This window comes from Alexandromys fortis, unplaced genomic scaffold (genome assembly GCF_014885135.2).
Source record: "Alexandromys fortis isolate MF-2015 unplaced genomic scaffold, M_Fortis_MF-2015_v1.1 scaffold_5, whole genome shotgun sequence".
In the NCBI taxonomy this organism is placed as follows: Eukaryota; Metazoa; Chordata; class Mammalia; order Rodentia; family Cricetidae; genus Alexandromys; species Alexandromys fortis.
The window spans coordinates 19,092,973-19,104,650 of record NW_026067924.1 but is presented as its reverse complement, the minus strand read 5'-3'; the positions used below and the strand labels follow the sequence as shown (position 1 = coordinate 19,104,650).

General features: G+C 39.4%; 1 protein-coding gene across 5 annotated transcripts in view; it reads left to right on the top strand.

Annotated features, from left to right (window-relative positions):
• Amph (amphiphysin) overlaps positions 1–11,678 on the top strand; it is a 180,886-nt gene that overhangs the window by 90,447 nt on the left and 78,761 nt on the right. The window contains exon 1 of one of the 5 annotated variants that reach the window (XM_050142247.1): positions 8,458–8,510. The exons of the other annotated variants lie outside the window; for them this stretch is intronic. The gene's annotated coding sequence lies outside the window, so the exon portion shown is untranslated. Of the gene's footprint in view, positions 1–8,457; positions 8,511–11,678 lie in introns of those variants that run through there. 5 annotated transcript variants of the gene reach the window in all.

Genomic DNA, 11,678 nt, shown 5'->3' with positions numbered 1-11,678 from the left:
ATGCAGCGGTCGGATTAATAAATCACCAATAATTGATATTTAAACAAGTTTAATAACAAAACCAGACTCACGAAACCAAGGTTCCAGCGGAGTAGCCAGCGGAAACAGGAGAGGAAACGGAAGGGGCGCGCAGCCTCTGCCCGCACAATATATCAGTAAACATACGCCTGAGGGCAGCCCGCCCCCAAGGGGAGGGCTTATCCCTACAACTTTATAATAATGATGTAGACCGGACAGGGGGCACACAGTTACTTGAGTCTTTGAGAATCACATTGGTTTCATTTTGAAAATATTTTTATGTTAAAGCATCACATTTCTATGTGTTTTTCTTGATGTTTCCTATTGGATTCAGAAAGAGTTGGTGTACAGCCTTTTTCATGGAGTGGAGACAGATGATGCCTTGTTCTTCTCTGTGTATTAGAGGCGGAGAAGGAAGGAGAAGAAGAGAGGGGAGTAAGGAGAGGGGCTAGTGTTTTTATTTATTTTTATTTTATGTGCATCGGTGTTTTGCCTGCATGTTTGTCTGTCTGAGGGTGTCAGATCTTGGAGTTACACATAGTTGTGAGCTGACATGTGGGTGCTGGAATTGAACCCGGGTCCTTTGGAAGAGCAGCCAGTGCTCTCAACTGCTGAGCCATCTCTTCAGCCTGATAGTTATTTTCAATGGAAAAACAAAAACAAAAAACAAAAAAAACAAAAACAAAACAAAACAAAAAAACACCCTCCACTTTGAGAACCATAGTTAGGCCCAAGGAATTTTTACTTTAATGAGAACAAGATTTTACAGAGAACATGATCTTTTTTTTTTTTGGTGGGGAGGGAGGGATTGACACAGGTAAAGATCTGTTACCTTTAAAATATGTTTTGAATTGCAATGGTCATTCTTACTTGTCTACTTGATTGGATTGGTAAACACCTTGGTTAGGAGAACAAACCTCTGTTTATGAGGCTATTTCTTAAGAGGAAGGAAGCCTTCTGAATGGAGTGAGATCAGTAAATAGGAGGCCTATTTACTGGGGAATAAAGGGAATAAAGGGAGAAATAAGTCTTTATTTAATGTTCAAGCATTCTTCTTCATTTTCTGGTTTCCATGAAGTGAGCAACTTTGTTTCTCTGCCTGCTTCTGCTTTGCCATTCTGCCTCACCATAGCCTAGAAACATTAGAACCAGCTACCATGTTCTGAAACAGTTGGAACAATGAACCTAAATTTTAACTTTATTTCTCTTCCCCCTCAAGTATTTGATCACAGTGATTAAAAAAAGAAAATCTAGCCAGACCGTGGTGGGGCATGCCTTTAATTCCGGCACACAGGAGGCAGAGGCAGGAAGATCTCTGTGAGTTCGAGGCCAGCCTGAGCTACAAGAGATAATGTCAGGACAGGCACCAAAGCTGCACAGGGAAACCTTGTCTCAAACATACAAACAGAAGGAAAATCTGACTAACAAAGTTTCTAATTCACATCTGTTGTGTGTGCTAGAAAAGGGGTATTTGGTGTTCAGGAGCAAATGGCCTACCAAGACTGCAGTCATCTCTACAAAGCCTAGTATTCTTAATGTTGTATCCTGGTGACTTATTACCCAAAGACAGACTCTCAGAGGCATTGTCTAACCTAGACAGCCTAGAGTTCATGTTCTTCCAACAAATATGTAGTTTTCAATCGCCAATGGTGGATTGACAGTAGATTATGAATTGAATTTTTCTCTATACACTGTGGTCATGTGACAATGAATGTTTTAAAATTCTCTTTTGTAAACATAGACATCCTCACAATTGCTGGTATGTCTCTACTAGTCTGTGTTGGAATAAACATAGTTGCTGGTGTGTCTCTATTGGTCTGTGTTGAAATAAAGGTTGCACGAGTTCAGTCCTGGGTCTCTGGTTTGGAGCTTAGATTTAATTTATTTCAGCCCCACTTTTTTTTTTTTAAATCTTGTCTCTTTTTCTAAAATATGGTTTGTTTGAGATGGACTGTATTGTATGAAAGGTGTGGTTCTACTAATCTGTTGGACTCCACTTGTAATTTTTGTGGCCCAGATTTCAAACTGCTTAATTAGGATTAAGAGGAAGGAGAAAGGAGGGTAGAACAGCACACAGAATCAGTGAACTTTCCTATGAAGTTTGGAATTTTCCATGATGTGAGCTAATCCAGCAGGAAGCAACACAACCTGATGTTAATCCTCCCTCTCCAGAGGTGGTTTTTTTTTTTTTAATTAGAGTTTCTAGCAAGTAAAATTAATTGGTTTGGGCACCAATTATTTTCAGTGCACCTGGCTGCCTGCTGATAGACCCTCTACTAAGTGGAGAAAGAGGGACCTTGACATTTCTTTTTTCCTGCCTAATAAACTCACCCTTCCTGCTAATAAGCTCACCTCTGGCAAATCTGCTAGGATAACAAAAGAGCCAATGGGTTGGTGGGACCCACGTTGGCAGCTGTCAGATCATCTAGGTGATAGCGGGCGTGAGCACCGTCCTCCAGGTCAGATTCCACAGCAGGGTTCCAAATGCTGGAAGAGAGAACCGGGTTTCATGTGTCTCCATTTCCTCTGTGAAGGGCCACGGTGGCGCAGGTGGTTCCTGCTTCCTTCGCAGCCGCGCTCCAGGGTGTCTGAAACCAGGTCTGTTTCAGATCTTGGGGACTCATAAATTCGAAAATATTTGTATAGATTTTACTTGTTGAACATCATTTATCTGTAAATCCAAAATCTTTTAAATACTTTTGAATTCAGAACTTTAAAAGAGTTTCCATTTCATAGTCTTTCAGATTTTAGATGTTCTGAGTAGAGATGCTCAACCTGTACACTAAGAAGAATAAAAAACCCTGGGACCTGACATCATTTCAGCTGCAATTGCAGACTCTAGCTACTAGGCTCCCCTGGTAACTGCTGGCTTCCCCGAGCCACAGATCATGTTTTACCTTTTTAACCTCCACAGGGCTCTGAAGTTGAACACATTTGCTGATTCTTGACTATATTCCTTAGAGCTTATTTCGAGTTCTGAGATGAAAAAGATGTTTATTATGTGTATCTATGAAGATACACTTACGACATATTCAAAGAAAAAAAAGTCATCATATATAGTCAGGCAGTGGGGGTGCAAATCTTTAATTGCAGCACTTGGGAGGCAGAGGCAGCCAGATCTCTATGAGTTTGAGGCCAGCCTTGTCTACAGTTTTGGAACAGTCAGAGCTGTTTCACAGAGAAGCCCTGTGTCAATTCCCCCCCCCCCAAATAATTAGAAAATACATTTTATAAAGGCACATAAATAGAAAGTATATTGCCCTGTGTGCTGACATACGAATTAAAACTTACCATTTTATTATGGTAAATTACATTTTTGTTCTGAAATAAATGCTGGCAGTTTGGTTAAATAGCTAGGCCTAGTGTATGTCTTTGGAGCATTTTTCTAACAATAAGCCTTAATGTATACATGTTTCTGCATTCATTCACCTTTCATTAAATATGAACAATGACTTTTTTTCCTGAGCTAGCCTCTCCCATGATTAAACATGAGCCCATCTGGTCTGTATGGCATAATGATCTGGTTCTAAATCACAGCCTAGTGAATCTCAGTTAGATGACAAATCTTCCTTTCTGGTCATGAAACCTCCTAGAGTTGGATTAAGAACCTCATTTGTTGAGTTGTATGCTTAGCAGAGCAATGTTATTAGTCAGAACTTGGCTCTTTCAGAACCCCCCGAAAGTCCTTAGCACAGCATAGTTCCCTGGGCTGAATCACAGAGTCTGGATTTTCATAGGTCTGGGCACAGCCTTAAGTTGCATTTCTGACATACCCCTAAGTAACGTCAATGATCCTGGTCCAGGACAGTACATGGAGGCCTTGTACATTGGCACAATCGATACATCGCTCATACAGAGTTTTCTGCTGCTTTCTCTGGTTAGTTCTCCGGCCTTCTAATACTATGGGCAGTCACTAGTTTCAGCACCTTGACATATGGAAGGGCTTTGTTGGTAATACTGTGGCTGATCTAGCACATACATGGGATCTAGCCAGTGGAAAGGACTTGTCTGTAATGCACATGGCACCAAGTGCTGAAATAGAGTGCCCAAGGCCTTCAGGTTGCCATGACAACAGAAGCTGCACATCCTGCTAAAGTAGGTTGCACATATGCTTGCATTTTAGGAAGAATAAATTGAATGAAGGTCTTTCTAGGTCCTATGGTTTACACAGGAAATTTTTAGTCAGCATTAGCACTCCAGAGTGAGGCTGTTGGAGTAGAATGAAGACGGTTTGTTCGGGAAATCTGATCCACTATAAGCCTTAAAGATGAAAGCACTTTCTCTGGAAAGAGACTTAGAAGATTAAATGCCTACTCTAGGAGCAAGAAACAATCTCAAATCATTAATCTCGTTCTTACCTCCAGAAATTAGAAGTACAAAATAAACCTGAACAAGCAAGACTAAGAACATAAATCGATGATCCTGAAAATAAGAAAACAGTACAAGATATATGAGATAAAAAGCTGGATCTTTGGAACAATCAATAGAATCGATAAATCTTTAGGCAAGAGGAACAACAACAACGAAAACAAATCACCGATCTGAGAAACGAAAGATTCTCATTTTAGACTCTGTAGTCAGTTAAAATATAGTAAGAGGATACTGCAGTCAACTCTGCATTTAAACATTTAACAACCAAAATGGGCCCATTCCTCCATAGCCACAAACTACTAAGATGGGATAAGCAATCGATAAAAAGCATTAGAAAAAGTAAATTTGTGATTTAAAGTTTGATTTAAAAAAATGTTCTAAGCCCATGTGGTCTGCTGGAGACCCAAGGTCCTTAAAGTAGACTTAATATCAATTTCATAAACTCCTGTAGAAAACATGAGGAAGCGCTGCAATTCAATCTATAACTGTTAAACAAGCCAATACCTCTTGATAAATTTGAACCTTCTTCCCTCCCGTATTTGTACGTCCTTTGAGAGTGAAACACTTGTTACTCAGTAATCTCTAGTCAAATATTTATTTATACAACTTTCTTTTTATATCAAATCTTCTAACATGAGTTGCATCCCTCCTTCCCCTGTGTGGCACTGGTGGAGAGTGGTACCCCATGACCTAACTGTAGCTGAATTATACCACTGTCCCTTCTCCTTCCTTCCACTCTGGAGAACTGCTGGTTATGAACCCCTACCTACTCAGCTCACCAACTGAGAGTCCCTCTTGCCCGGTACGGTGTCTTCAGAGAGTTGGTTCCCTTCACTTCTGCTAATGCTGTCTTTTCAACAGGAAAATACCTTGGTTATTTATATCAACTAATTAAATTTTATAATGAAGATTGTTTAAAAGTGCCTATGGTACAGAGTTGACACATGGCTGTGCTATATTAAACTTAAAAGCCCATATATATACATATATATATACATACATATATATACACACACTGAATTATAATTATTATTAATGTCTTAGAAAGTTAGTTAATCTAGTATGAACTGAGCATAAAGTCACTTCTCTTCACACATGTGTGGTATACTCTTAGGTGAACATCATGGATTTGGTGACATGACCTTTAACCACTGTGACTGGAGTAGTCTGCTTTTGTACTTTAAGAGTTAGACAATTAGCATAAATGCATGGTTTGTTTGTATTTATCTTGCAGTAGTTCTCAGTCTTTTTAATGCTGTGACCCTTTAATATAGTTCCTCATGTTGTGGCGAGCTTCAACCATAACACTATTTTCATTGCTACTTCATAACTAGTTCTGCTACTATTATGAATTGTATTATAATCATTTTCTGGAGATAGAGGTTTTGCCAGGGAGGATCATGACCCACATGTTGAGAAGCACTGTCTAGTAAGATGAAATTTCTTGGTTTTTTAGGAGTGAGATCCCTGCTTAAGATATTTTTTTGTGCTACCTCACACTCTGACTCTAAAGATCCCAGATCGTTTATTTGTAACAAGTCATATTCTTTTATTTTGTTTTGTTTTAGAAAATTCTCAAGAGAAGTGAAGCAGTAAATCCCACCGCATGCTGGAGTTGACTCTAATTACCCCTGTTCCATCTTGGCCGGTAGGAGAAGTCAGGGTAGCATCCTCAGTGCTGGGATGAGGGCCCACTCAAGTCAGGCAAGCTCTGGCACAAATTACAGGTTTTTTTTTTATTTATAGAACATGCTTTTGTTTTCCCCTGTTGTCTACTTGGAGTACATTACCTCAGTAAGTATTATTCCAGGTCATGTTGAGAAAAAGAAATCGTTTGCTTATGGCCATGGAATGTAGAAAATAAATTAGCTAAGTTGTATGATTACTGTATAGCAGAACTTTGTCCAGTCAGAGCAGTCAGCGTATTTGAAAGGTCATGCCACCAAATCCATTGTGTTTACTTAGCAGGAGGCTACGGGCATATGACAAAGGGACTGATGTCCAGGTTTTAACCTGTAGGTTGACAACCTTTAGCAACTCACAGGTTTACACTGGATTGGGCTGTGCCTATGATGCACCCTGGAAGGCTGTTTTAAGCAGAGGGAAAGGATGACTGATTGCAGGATGAAGATCTACCATGGTTTCCAATGGTACCACTCACTGTGGTGACATTTCAGCAAATAGCTTTTTCAGAAATGTATGGCCATGGGGCATCTCCCACAGAGAACAAGTGGTCTATGGTTCCAGAAAACAATGTGAAACTGTGTGGGGTGGGTGGCATTTCCTCTCACCTCAGGGCTAGTAGTAAAGGGTGACATGGAGTGTGGAGGGATGCGGTCTACTCTGCACTTTTCCAGAAACCTCTCCACCAAAAATTTCTCTGTGTTTAGAAGTGTACCTCACTATATGTATGTATTTTAAAATAGAAAATATAGAACTTCTTGCATGTGCTGCACCCCTGAGCTCTCCCCTGGCTGTCTATCTATGTAACTTAGAAGTTTTGAGAGAAAAGTGTTGAAGGTCATGGGGGAAGTTAGAAAGAAGGAATAAATGGCAGGTAGATATAATCATATTTCATTATATATATTCATATATATAGGAAATCCTCAAGATAAAATTATTAATGAAAGTATACTTGGTGTTTCAGAAAAAGCTCATTTGTTTCTGAAAGAAAAACACATTCTTACAAAGCATTTGTATTATGCTATTAATATCAGCAAATTACTTCCGAGAAAACTGTGAGAATCCTGTTTCCTGAGTTTATACTTGATATCTATTAATATAAAAACTCAATTTTCATGAGTTATTCCATAGCAGATCAGCATCTCTGGAAGGTTCCTGCAGGAGCACTATAATATTGAACATCACCTTAGTCCACAAAAAGTTACAACATTCAAGCCAATTCACTCTAGTGCCAAATGCCAAGGTCATTTGTTGGGTTTTGATGGGTGGTATTATGCAGAAGCATATTTAGAACAGAAATGAGCAAGTACTGAAGTATTTATTGCTATTTCTTGGCATCCAGGAGCTGAGCTAGGCCATTAGGAAACTTCAAGAAGAGAACAGATAAAGTCACTGCTATTAAAGATCCTTACATCCCCCACCAAATCAGAATGCAATACATAGGTAAATTATATTTTCTTCTCAAAGAATTCAAGACTATGGAAATGCAGGTAAGTGAGGAGCAAATCCATCAGTGTGTGTGTACACGAGGACAGTTGAAGAGCTCAGTTCTCAAGTTCTGCTCCTTAGCAGAGCTATAATCTATAAGATAAGACTACAGTAGAGAAAGAAAGTAGAGCAAAGGAAGCATTGTTTAAGACAACAAACATAGATGATAATGGAATCCTTTTATTTCCAAAGGAAAATGTGTTGATTCATCATAAGGCTGATCATCAGGTCTACATCCAGACAGGAGAAAGAGGGCTGCCATACACAAGTTGGATGATTGACTTGAGGAGGAGCTGGACAGCTCGTCTCAGGTAGTAGGTAGAAATTAAGTTCTCTATAGGTAAATGCCCATCAAATGAATTCATATCTGAGAGCACATAAGCATTGAATCTTTAGGGCACTGGAGAAAAGGGGATGGGCCATCTGACATTACTCTTGCTTTGGGTAAGCTTTACTTTAGTTTACAGAAGTATTTTTTTGACAGTTTTTGATTATTGACAATCAATAATCAGAAGAAAGAGTCTTTAAACAATGCTACTGATTTCCAGCCTCACGATACAATTTTCCCTTATAGTTTCTTCAGTTTGGTGTATGAGTATACACTAACCACAATTAATATATAATAGAAAAGTAAGTGATTTCTGTGCCTCCTCTTGACAGAAGTAATTCCCAACTGATCTCTCCAAGCTCAGTGAGAATATAAGATATTACTGAAAAGAACTAATAATATACTAAGGGCCATGAAATGCGCTGTAACTTTCTCTGGGTCTTTAATTGCTTGAGGTGTATTCATTTCACAATAGTCATAGCAAATTAAGTTGCTCACTAAGTTCTGAGTGAAGACTGTCTCTGCAGGAGTGGATGAGTTTATCGGCTTGAGTTGGGCTCCTGGTCTGGAGGATATGTGTTGGAAAGAGCCTGGAGAGGCAGGTGGGGTGTGAGATTCCTAGGTAGGTCACAGTGGTTTGTTTTATAATGTGTATGTATGTATGTATGTGTGTGTTATGTAATCTTGACAAAGTTCTTAAAAATTATAACCCATTAAGGTTGTCAACAACTATGAGAGGGAGCATAGAATGAATGTCTATGGGTATGGGTGGTGTCCATGTTGTCTATGGTGCCAGATCCAAAGAAGCCTGTCATATTTGTTAGATAACCTGGCCATCTTACCTCCTTACTCTTATGTGTCTACTCTATGACCTGCCCCCACCATTCTATCCTTTATAAATCAAAAGCTTGAAAATGAACTGAAATTTCAGTCAGTGAGAATAAGACATTTCTAGCACCATTGCTGGTGCTGTTTCCTGTGGTGCCTATTCCCAGCTGAAGAGACTGTTCCTGGAGGAGGATCTTCATGTTATTCTCTAAAGACTTCTTGTGATATATCATTGTCTGTTACTTGTCTTTGATTATCTGTTACCCACGCATATCAATCCTAACAACTGAAGAGGGTTTGGTTTTTCGTTCTTCAAAATCTACTGAGAAACTGACTATACATATCTCCACTTCCACCTGTTGTGGAAAATTATTTTAAAATGTGTTACTTTTGTTTATGCTGCATTTGTTTAACTTTGTGAATCTGTGATTACTTGCCTGTCTAAAACACCTGATGGTCTAATAAAGAGCTGATTGGCCAATAGTGAGGTAGGAGAAAGGATAGATGGGGCTGGAAGGCAGAGAGAACAAATAGGAGAAATCTGGAAAGAAGAAGGAGCAAGCAAAGGAGGAGAGGAGGACAATAGGGGCCCAGTCACCCAACCACCCAGCCACCCAGCCAGCCAGAAGTAAGAGTGAAAGTAAGACAGACAGAGAAAGTAAGAAGAGGCAAAGTTCCAGAGGCAAAAAGCAGGTGGGATAATTTAAGATAAGAAAAACTGGCTAGAAACAAGCCAAGTTAAGGTCTGGCATAAATAAGCAAGACTAAGCCTCCATATGTAACTTATTTGGGAGCTGGCTGGTGGATTCCTAAAGAGCAAAAGAGTTAAGAGTACAATTAACAAACACCACCACCCACCTGTGAGAAAAGTTAGGCAGCTTCTCTCTAAATGCCCCCGAGCATAGGACTGTGTCATGTTGGTACCACAGGCTGAGAATTAGGCTTCTGCGGGATGACCATCAGAGATGGTTGTATATCTGAGTAAATAAGCTGCGGTCGGTTTCAGGTTTGCAGCTATTCTATTGTTTCATCTGGATGGGAGTCACCCTGCAATCCCATTGTTGACCCTACCATTGGGCGACAATCTAAACAAAAGATGCCTTATCAGAAATCTCTATGGCAATTGTCTGAAACCTGGAGCCAGGATGCTAGTCAATGGATGTCCCCATAGCATAATGGATGCAATGGAGAGAGGACAAAGTTTCTGACAAGCATCGGGTGGGGATCTTTTAAAACTGCTGATCCCCTGCATTCTACTTTGGCTTCTGAACTGAGTCACACATTTGACTTGTGCCCCTCAAGAGTCATCCTGTGATGAAATCCTGGTCTGATTTTCCACAGAGACAGGAGATATGATAACTCCTTAATTGACTATGAATTTGACCATGAACGCATAGCTGATTACGAGTCTTTTAAGGCAGCTTGTGATTTTTAAGTTTCCAAGCCCCACTGGACTACCACAGACAAAAGATGAAGGTGTTTGTTTTTGAAATGGTCTTCAAGAAGAGCTTTGCCAATTATAGACTGTAAGTACAGTATCAACTTGATTTACAGGGTGACCTATAATTATCATTTTGCTGTATATATGAGAAAATGAAAGATATGCTATGAAACTTTCATTTTGGGAATTAGGATAATTACTTTTCTGCTGTTAATATTCATATTTTCTAGTTCCCTCAGTCAGTAAATTTTCAGATCAGTTTAATGTCTCCCTTATCTATTGTTATATGTTTCCTGTACACCTGCATCAATTGTCCCTATGTGCCCCTGGACTCTTTATTACTGCAATATTTAAAACCATAAAAAACTTTCTGAATAGCTTGTCTGTGCATTTGATACTTAGAAGTACAAATGAGAAACAAGGATGCATTATAAATGCCAACGGAGGTTATTTGGGAACTTTGGTATGTTCCTTATGAAAAGATTCTACATTATGGCATGGACCAGAATTTAGTTCATTTACTTATTAATTATGGAAGAGAGGTCCATGACTACAACACGGGTATGGTAGTCAGAGGACAACTTTTAAAATTTGGTTCTTGTCTTCCCCTTGTTGAGGCTGGGTCTCTTGCTAAGCTTTGAACGCAAGTTGCTAAGTTTTGGCCAGCAAGCTTCCAGGTAATTCTCTCATCCCTCCCTCCATCTCAACATAACAGTGCTGGGATTATAGATGTGTGCCACTCTGTTTACTTAGATTCCAGGGGTCAAACTTAGCTTGGCAGGCTTGCTGGATCGGTACTTCTACCCACTGAGCCATCTTAATTCCATTAAGCATTGAGGAGACATTCACTCTTGGTGTAGTTGAACCTTTGAGAGGTACTGAGTAGGGTAGTGATAGTGACATAGAGCACATACTGAACTCATGAAACATGCCAGGCACATTCTGCTAGGACTTCCATAAACCTCACTGCTTAGCCTTTGTTATTGCTCAAGGAAGTCCTGCGATCACCTTCATCTTGCAGAACAGAATTAAACAGGTTAAGTGAAATGCTCAAGGTTGTATGGCTAGAAGAAATTATATTTTATTTATTCATTTTACTTTAAAATGTTTGAGATTATAATTACAGTATTTCTCCCTTCCCTTTCCTTCCTCGAAACCCTCCATTATACCCCTTTAATCTTTTTCAAGTTTGTGACCTTTTTCAATTGTTATTGCATACGTATATGTATATACACATATATACCTAGATATAGCCTGCTCAGTCTATATAATGTTACTTGTATGTTTGCTTTCAGGCCTGACCATTTGCTATTGGATAACCTATGGGAGTTCTCTTCCCTGGAGAAGATTATTTCTCCCACTCTCAGTGTTCCTTGGTTGCTATAATTCTTCATGTAAAGTTGAGACTTCATGAGCTTTTTCCCATCTACTTTGGCATTTCCATTGTTATTGTGCTTGTTCAGCTCGCATTTGGACAGTCATGTTGGTGAGACGATACGTGAAGCTTCTGCCATTACTAGA